Source organism: Mytilus californianus, unplaced genomic scaffold, assembly GCF_021869535.1.
Source record: "Mytilus californianus isolate M0D057914Y unplaced genomic scaffold, xbMytCali1.0.p SCAF_13, whole genome shotgun sequence".
Lineage (NCBI taxonomy): Eukaryota > Metazoa > Mollusca > Bivalvia > Mytilida > Mytilidae > Mytilus > Mytilus californianus.
In genome coordinates this window covers 39,104,949-39,115,303 of record NW_026262615.1, presented here as the reverse complement: position 1 = coordinate 39,115,303, position 10,355 = coordinate 39,104,949, and the positions used below count along the sequence as shown (strand labels likewise).

The 10,355-nt window shown below is 33.6% G+C and overlaps 1 long non-coding RNA gene across 1 annotated transcript; it reads right to left on the bottom strand.

Annotated features, from left to right (window-relative positions):
* Positions 1-6,918: 6,918 nt before the first annotated feature.
* Positions 6,919-9,076, bottom strand: LOC127723634 (uncharacterized). Its single transcript, XR_007992156.1, has 2 exons — positions 8,957-9,076; positions 6,919-8,304 (listed from the first exon to the last, which is right to left on the bottom strand). It is a non-coding gene; the product is annotated as an uncharacterized LOC127723634 (long non-coding RNA).
* Between the last annotated feature and the right edge of the window lie 1,279 nt (positions 9,077-10,355).

Below are 10,355 nucleotides of genomic sequence, written 5' to 3'. Positions count from 1 at the left end.
GGTTTGTCATGCCAAGATGATTTGAATGATAAACAGGGTTAGTCCCCAGGAGTCACCCCGACCCCCTGCCATTTGAGAAAGTTTTAATATCTTGTAAGTGGTCAGGATCCCAACCCCTAAACCATATATATGGTAACCCCCAATGGGTCATCCCCACCCCTTGTCATTTAAATATGTTCAAATATCTTGTTAATTGTCGAGATCCCCACCCCTAAACCATATATATTCCTGCTTGTCATGTCATGAAGATTTGAATGATATATAGGAGAGGTCCACAGGGGTTCCCCCCACCCCAATGTTATAATATCTTGTAAATGGTCGAGATCCCCACCCCTAAACCATATATATTCCTGCTTGTCATGTCATGAAGATTTGAATGATATATAGGAGAGGTCCACAGGGGTTCCCCCCACCCTCAATGTTATAATATCTTGTAAATGGTCGAGATCCCACCCCTAAACCATATATATTCCTGCTTGTCATGTCATGAAGATTTGAATGATATATAGGAGAGGTCCACAGGGGTTCCCCCCACCCCCAATGTTATAATATCTTGTAAATGGTCGAGATCCCACCCCTAAACCATATATATTCCTGCTTGTCACGTCATGAAGATTTGAATGATATATAGGAGAGGTCCACAGGGGTTCCCCCCACCCCCAATGTTATAATATCTTGTAAATGGTCGAGATCCCCACCCCTAAACCATATATATTCCTGTTCGTCATTTCACGAAGATTTGAATGACATACAGGGTCAGTCCCTTGGCGTTTCTGATGCATATTACTTTGCTTGACCAAACCAATGTGTACTGGACTTTGCCCAATGTCAGGCGACCATGGGAATGACGAATAATTGGAGCTTCGTTTGGGAGACTTCGTAACAGTATCCTGTTACAATCATCTCTTGTTTAACCATTGCCCTTGACCTCATTTTCATGGTTCAGCAACTGCTTGGAAAAAAAATAGTCTTTTTAACATGTGAAATACTCGCATATTGTGAGTAATAGAAGAATATTATTTGGTATATAGTTCCTTGCAAGGCCTAGGGTCCAACTGACCTCGACGTCTTTTTTTGAATCTTTGACGAAGATTAAGTTTTCGTAGTCTAGTCCCTATCTTAGATACTGTGAGCAATAGGTCAACTATATTTTGAATGTGGAATAATTGTAAGTTTTACACTATACATAACAGACTTGCAGGTTTCTTTTGACCTTAACCTCATTTTTATGCTTCTTTTTTTAATGTTAAGGTTTGATCTGTTTCTCAGGTACTATGAGCAATATATCATCTGTAATTAGTTGACGGAATGATTGTAAGGTGTACGTGTCTGTCTGGCAGGTTTCATCTGACCTAAACCTTCTTTCATGGGTCATAGGACAATGTTAAATTGTTCCGGTTTTTGTCGAGCCTGCGACTTTTGTCGCAGAAAGCTCGACATGGGGGTAGTGATCCGGCGGCGTTAACTTACTTCTTAAAAGCTTAATATTTCAGAAGGTAGAAGACCTGGATGCTTCATACTTTGTATATAGATGCCTTATGATATGAAGTTTCCGTCTGTCATATGTCCATAGTCCTTGGCCTCCTTTTCATGGTTCAGTGACTACTTGAAAAAAAAGTTAAGATTTTTTGTAATGTTAATTTCTGTCTTATGAGTAATAGGATAACTATATTTGGTATGTGCGTACCTTGGAAGGTCATCATGCCTGTCAGACAGTTTTCACTTGACCTCGACCTCATTTTATGGATCATTGAACTGGGTTATATTGTAGTGGTCAAGTCCATATCTCAGATACTATAAGCAAAAAGTTACTATATTTGGTGTATGTAATGATTGTAAGTTGTACATGTCCAACTGACAGGAGTCATCTGACCTTGACATCATTTTAATGGTTCAATGGTGAAAGTAAAGTTTTTATGCCCCCGAATCTGAAAGTTAGGGGAGGGGGCGGGGTTTATTGTTTTACCCCTGTCCGTCCGTCCCATTATGGCTATTTAGCTATTCCAGATGACTCCTCCTACAGTTTGAATGCTAGGAAGTTTTCACTTTGCTGGCTGTTTGTACATATATTGAAGGTGTGCATGTGGTCAGGGTTTGATTTTTATTTTTATTTTCTCTTTTGGGAGATAGTTGAACTTTGTCATTTTTGGAGTATATACTTGCATAAGTGCATAGCGTTTCCGGATAACCCCTCCTACAGTTTGAATGATAGGAAGTTTTCACTTTGCTGGCTGTTTGTAAATATATTGAAGGTGTGCATGTGGTCAGGGTTTTGATTTTTATTAATTTTTGCTCTTTTGAGAGATATTTGAACTTTGTCATTTTTGGAGTATATACTTGCATTAGAGGTGAAAGCGTTTCCGGAAATAATTCCTCCTACAGTGAACCATAGACCTATGTGCTCCCATGCTCAACTTTGTGTATTTTTAAATAACACTTTTGCATTTGCGGGGGCATCATTTGTGTCTCCCAGACACAATAATATCTCAAAGAAAGTCCTACATTGACTTTAAATTTGTTATAATACAGTTACTTCAGAGTGGAGTGCGGGTGCATCGCTTTGTCTAGTTGTGTTTTGGTCTGTATTTCTAATACCGTATGCAATAGGTTAACTGTATTTGGTGTATTGAAATATTTTACGATGTACATGTCAGTCTGGCAGGTTTTATTTGACCTTGACCTCATTTTCACGGTTCATTGCTCAATGTTAAGTTTTTGTGTTTTGGTCTGTTTTTCTAATACTGTATGCAATAGGTCCGCTATATTTGTAGTATGGAAATATTTTACGTTGAACATGTCAGTCTGGCAGGTTTTATTTGACCTTGACCTTATTTTCATGGTTCATTGCTTAATGTTAAGTTTTTGTGTTTTTGGTCCGTTTTTTTCTTTAACTTTAAGCAATAGGTCAACTATATTTGCACCTCATTTTCATGGTTCATTGGTCAATGTTCAGTTTTCTTGGTTAACTTTGTTTCTTAGATATTATAAGCAGTAGGTCAACTATATTTGATGCATGGAATTATTTTAAGGTGTACATGTCTGTCTGGCAGGGTTCATCTGACCTTGACCTCATTTTTGTGGTTCATTGGTCACTATAAAATTTCCATCGCTTGGTCTGTTTCTGTTATACTATAAGGAATGAGTCATCTATATTCGGTGTATTTAATGATTGGATTAAAGGTGTACATGTATTTCCGGCTTGGTTTATCTGACCTTGACCTCATTTTCTTGGATCATAAATGTTAATGTGATACTTTTAAAATTTTATATTTAGGACTATCAACATAAAATCAATGTATAGTAGGCGAGACATTTCAGCGTGTGGCCTTTTGTGTCTATTTCTCAGATACTATAAGCAATAAGGCCATTATATTTCGCAAATGAAATGATCGTAAGGTGTTCATGTCTGTCTGGCAGATTTCATCTGACCTTGATCTCTTTTTCATGGTTCATTTGTCAACGTTAAGTTCGTGGATTTTTCCGTTTATCGGATACTATAAGCAATATGTCAACTATATTTGCAGTATGGAACTATTGCTAGGTAAACTTTATAAAAATAAGGAGATGTGGTATGATTGCTAATGAGACAACTATCCGCTAAAGTTCAAATAAAGTGGATGTCGGCAATTATAGGCAACTGTGCAGCCTTTAACAATGAGAAAATCCCATACCGTATAGTCGACTTTAAAAGGCCCCGACATGAAAAATATGAAAAAAAATCAACTGAGAAAACTAACGGTCCAATTTATAACAAAATAATTACGAAAAACAAATATCACCGACCAGAACCAACGACAACCACTGAACTACAGGCTCCTCACTTTGGACAGGCACATAAAAGAATGTGAAGGGGTTTAACATGTTTTGAAGGCACCAACCCTTCCCTAATCTGGGACAGTGGTGTATCAGTACAACATAAGAACAAACTGTAAAAATCAGTTGAAAATGGTTTAACTAGATCGATACAAAGCAGAAAAACATCTAACAAAAACACAGACCGGACGTGGCAGGGTATTTATACACCCATCACAACACAAAAGACAGAACAGATCTGAGAGTACTCGCAGTTGCTGTCTGTTTGGCAGGATTCATCTGACCGTGACCTCATTTTGATGGTTAATGTTAAGTTTTCATGGTTATGTCTATTTCTCAAATACTGTAAGCAATATGTCAACTATATTGATTGTAAAGAATGATTGCGTGGCGTTCATGTTGTATGACGGGTTTCAACTGACCTTGGCCTCATTTTTATGGTTCATTGGTCAAGTTCATTTTTCGTAATTGGGCCTGTTTTTCGGTCGGATATTATAAGCAATAATCTTAACTATACTCAGTTTACAGTATGAAATGCAATCATGATAAGTAAAGCAGGCTAGACATTTTAGAGTGTGCACTCTTGTTTTGCATTTCTGTATTTTGTATTTTTTTTTAGTCATTTCTCACTATTCTTTCAGCCGGGAAGCCACTGACGCAGGAGAGTTCCTCTAGACGTTTTTGATCACGTGATTTAGACGTAAACAAAATGACGTTTTTGATCTGCAAAATCGGGAATGAATTTTCCGTTTTTACTCTGTATGTGTTGATTCTATGTTGGCATCCAAGCATAATAATGTTTACTTGGAACATTATTTATCTCCGTTTTAAGCGGTTCTGCTCAGAATTCGCAATGTGACGTAAAAATGGTGTCCTGACAAAAGTTAAATCAGTATTTTCCGGCGTTGGTACCTTTAATCTTATTAAAATATTCCCTTGAATCGTGATATGCTGGTCGCATTTCATTTATTTTCATTAGAGAAATTATAAGAGATCGTGGTCATGTTAATAAAAGAAGGATATTTGTTAAGGGATGAAAATGTGTCAGTTATCAGTGCCAGTCCGTAGAGTGAAAATTTGTCTCGAAGCGGTAGAAATCCCAGTGTTCGTAACACCTCCGGATTTTTCGTAATACTCCTGAGAAAAAGACGTTTCTCTAATGATGCCCGAATTGAAAGAATATTATTCCACTTTCTCAAACTTCTTTCAATATTATAACCTTCTATGGTGTTTTGTTATATATTTGTGCACTGAACAGTTACACAAAATATAATTGGGACAATTACTGTATTTATTTTCATTTTAAGTAAGACATTAGGACACAACCAATTAAAAAAATATAAGAATATCATATTAATTCCATATTTTTAGTGCAAGTACACAAATGTTTTTTTTATTGTTTATTTCTTCTTTTATCAATCAGTTTGATTTTTCAACTATGCCCAGGCTAAGAATTTGTGCACATGCATATTGATTTCCCCACTTTCTGATACCAAATTTGGACACTTCTTTCTCTAATACTGATTTTAAACTCAATATCAATGTTCATTATGCATTTGATAAACTGCAGAAGTATAATGATATTACCGAGGGATTTCTACACTATTTATATGTGTTTTACCCTAATTCAAACAAGTTAATGCTAAAGTTGAAGTATTTTTGTGGCTGATGATGATAGATTTAATTTTGTTTTATTCAAGTTTTGTTTTTTGTGTTCTGTCATTTTGCATTGTTTTTGTTTTGTTGTATATATTTTTTTTTTGGGGGGGGGGGGGGGGGGGGGGGGGTAAAATTAATCTGTCATTTGAATAATTAATATGCATTTATGCTTAGATGTACAGCAATATTTGGCTAGTAAATAGAACCAATTATGAAGTTCTAGGAAATGTCTTCTCAGGAACAACCCTTTTATTGAGGTTCTTCATTTTGAATGTTGTTGATATAGAAGTTCTGAAATCGTCAACATACAGAGATTTAATTAATTTGAGAGAGCCTGCGTGTTATGTTCCAGTTTTGCATCAGTTAAACATGATAAATTTGTTCCAACCTATTTTTTAACAAGATTTCAGAGTTTGGATACTTGGTATCTGGTACTGATTTGTCAGATCAGACAACAGAAAACAGCATTGTAAAATTCTGCTTGTATGTCCATTTTATTTCAATTTGGTATTTTTGGAATACAAATGAGATAAAGCCATTTTAAATTGAGTAACATCAGCTGAACAGAATGTACAGGAACCAATCATTTAGTAGTCTTAAGAGCAAAGAATGGTAGGGAATCTGCCATTGTACTCAGTACCTTTCGAGCTACCATGTAAAAAAATGACTCATGATGTCAGATTTTACAAACCACATTGACATTAATTATCCTGAATGTCATATAATATAATAGTCAAATAATAAAAACAGAAGCCGGTGAGCCCATTTTGTAATCCAGTCTTGTTACAGGCAGCCATGAATGTAGCGTGTACCTTTGGCTTTCAATTGAATCTTTGCGATGATTTACTGGTAGCTTTTAATTGAATTTAGTCTTGTATTTTGATAAGAATTGCCAAGACTTAGGTCTTTTATAGCCTATCATATGGTATGGGTTTTGCTTATTGTTAAAGGCAGTTCAGTGACCTTTAATTTTTTACATCCTTATCCTTTGGTCTCTGGTTGATTTTTTTTTCAATGGCAATCATACCACATTCACCTATATCTATAATAATGATTGAAATGGTTAATAGTTCTTGTTATGATAGACCAAATATTTTTTCATCACAATTTCTTTAATTTCACCAAAAACGACTGAATTACCAGAACTGTTTTTTTTTTATGGAACAAAAGCATTTCTAGAAGACACAAACTATGGTTTATGATTTAAATATATCAAATACAGCAATAGTTCAAATCCATAAATAAGCAGGTTACAATTGATAAAGAAGCAAAAAACAGCATCCAATACTTTTTTAAACCAAATTCAAAGTCTTAATAGCTACCAGATTGCTGAGATTAACTTTAATTGTCATAGAAAGTTGGTGTGTCCTCATTTTCTAACAACAGCTGGATATTTGTTAATATACATGTATATATTGATGCTTACAAAAAAATAAAAGAATTAGAATATATGATGAACAATTTATTGAACTACAAGAAAATTGTAAATGAAACACATGGTACTATACACATTTTATACAACTTGCCACATTTTCAGAAGATCCCTAAAAAGAGCCAAATATCTGTCTAACCAAAAAGGAGGTTTAAATTTTTTAAATAAAACATAAAGAGTATGGTTGTCCTGTTTTTAGCAAAATCTTTTTGAAAAAAACATGATGATCTGCCAGATCTGGTCACACACATGTATACAAAGAAGATAATAACACCAATAAATAATGAACTGGTAACATTCACATAAAAAAAGACAGATTGACCAGCATTCACAAGTACAGGTACTAAAGGTGCAATACCAACTTTCCCAAGACAGTACAAAATGACCAGCATTCACAAATACAGGTACTAAAGGTGCAATACCAACTTTCCCAAGACGGTATAAAATGACCAGCATTCACAAATACAGGTACTAAAGGTGCAATACCAACTTTCCCAAGACGGTATAAAATGACCAGCATTCACAAATACAGGTACTAAAGGTGCAATACCAACTTTCCCAAGACGGTATAAAATGACCAGCATTCACAAATACAGGTACTAAAGGTGCAATACCAACTTTCCCAAGACGGTATAAAATGACCAGCATTCACAAATACAGGTACTAAAGGTGCAATACCAACTTTCCCAAGACGGTATAAAATGACCAGCATTCACAAATACAGGTACTAAAGGTGCAATACCAACTTTCCCAAGACGGTATAAAATGACCAGCATTCACAAATACAGGTACTAAAGGTGCAATACCAACTTTCCCAAGACGGTATAAAATGACCAGCATTCACAAATACAGGTACTAAAGGTGCAATACCAACTTTCCCAAGACGGTATAAAATGACCAGCATTCACAAATACAGGTACTAAAGGTGCAATACCAACTTTCCCAAGACAACACAAATATTACCAGTATCATTAAAACATGAAATAAGATACCATGGAATGACATGTACTAGGCAAATGTTTCAAGGTAAACAAATGTTTAATTAACTATATTAAACATTCAATCTTTAAAAACTTTTCTCCTTTGAACTTTTCAAGAATATCTTGGAATGTATTGTAAATAACTTTTCACACAGGATAAAATTAATTTAAAAAAAAATTAGCACATTTAAGCCTCTTCAGATTTTTATTGATTTAATTTGTCTCTTGTCAAAGGAAAATTATGATTTTCCTAGAATTTAAAATTTATTTCTTAAAAGTGGCAATTACATAAACATGTAGTAGAGAATAATACTATGCAAGATATCATATATATTATTTTTGATTAAAATGTTCATTCACTATCTGTGGAGAGTCCTACAAAGACAGTAAACCAATATCTCTGTACTCCCATTCACTTACCTGAAATAAACAAGAAAAATTAATATTTTATAACTTAAGTTTTTGCAAGGCAAGTATCAATATGCCCCTCTTATTATCATGGCATGCAGACAAATATAATACTACTTAGCTTTCATAACTTTTTCATTTTAAATCCAACAACACCATCACTTACTTATTTAAAAGTACAAATATTATAGAATCGATAGTAACAAGATTAGCTTGATAAAGTACAAGTACAAGTTGTAGAACCTAGTTACTGATATACATATAATAATTTATATACATACAATGAAATTCAATTGCAAGAAATTACAATTCAATCCTTATCAATAAAAAAATAATGTATATTTACAAGGCCTTATTCTGTAAACAAGTTAGAAAACTATCAGATCCCTAGTCCATTCAAAACATATCATAAGTGAATGTGTACATCAAATCAACATTGTTAAAAATTGCTAGTCAATTTATAAAGTTATTTGTGAAATTGCATTAATCTTTGTACTGATTAAATCCACATACAAATATATTTGAATGTTATGTGTTGCTATTAATAGGCACTTGTATAATCAACATTGTTGATATACTTTGCATTGAAAATTAGAGAAAAATATTTTGCTGTATTTACAAACTACTGTACCCACCCTTTCCACTTTTTATATAATATACATACCTTAATTATCTGTACATTCAACATAAAATTTTCTCAAACCAGTATTTTAAGGATCTGAAACTTGTACAAAACATAAAGCAAATTAGTAAAGGTAATTGTTCTTGCTCATTTATGGTAAAAACATAATAAAGGAAAATATCTAAGCCACAGTTATCATGTAATAAATGATGCTATCTGAAAAAAAGACATGAAAATATGTACAGTACAAAATTTGTATTAGACATAAATATTTGCAAATTCCCATTGATGTCCGTTTAAAATAAACACCAAGGACAGCCATTCAGTAGTCCTAAAAAAATATTAAGTGATTAATACAGTTGTCTCCAATATCTCAAATTTTAAGAGTTATCTCTCTTTTGTTGAGGTTTCAATAAATCATTAATTCAAGCCCCTAAATACCTGAAATGCACAAAAAACTGAGGTTCAAAGGAAGAGTAAACAATAACAAATTTGAACAGGAAACTTGCAAATCTAGTGGTAGGAATTTGGAAACAAAACAATTGTTAAAAAAAGACTATCATGACTAATGAATATTGATAAAATAAAAAAAATATCATTGAATATTATCAATTTTGCATGAAAGTTATATACAAAAATGTATTAGTCCTGAACATTCACACACCACAAAGATATCATATTAGTTTATACAAATGCAGTTTATATAACTGGATCAAATAATATTGACAAGCAAAAAGTCAAAACTTCCAAATTGTTTATCAAGTTTAGGTTCAAGGCTTCTCCATTGAAACATTCTTTCAAAACAGAAGTGTTAATATCAGTTATAGCAGAGGTTGGGTATAGATTATTATGACAGCAAGCCAACAACACAAATTTCCAGGACATCAGAAAATAAATATGCAGAACTTAACAATTAAAAGAAGACCTATTACAATATATCAAGCCTGATTCCACTTTTCATCTAAAAGCACTGTGATAAATTGAACAGCTTTGCCATTAACAACATATTCATGAAAGTATTTTTATCTGAAAAAAAATAAAAATTAAATCTCTTCATTACTGAAAAGCCAGTAATCATCTGTTTGATCAAGTTCCTCTACTAATCCATCTACTTCAGGTTGTTCATCTTCAACTGGATCTTCAAGGTATTCTGTTTCATCTGAAATGACATCATCAAGGTCAATTGACATATCTAATACTTGATCTCCACTACCTGGAACATTAAAACAGTTTACACATTTACAACCTGGACCACAAAAACCATCACAGTTATCATTTTGTGCCTTCTTACATTTACACCTATTTGTTTTGCATCCAGTCTTACATCCACACCCTTTGGTATACCATTCTACAGTTTTCTCCACTTTCTGAAAATTTAAAACAGTGTCCCAAACAAGTTCTAATCTATTATCAGTGATTTGCCATCCAGATTTTGACAAAT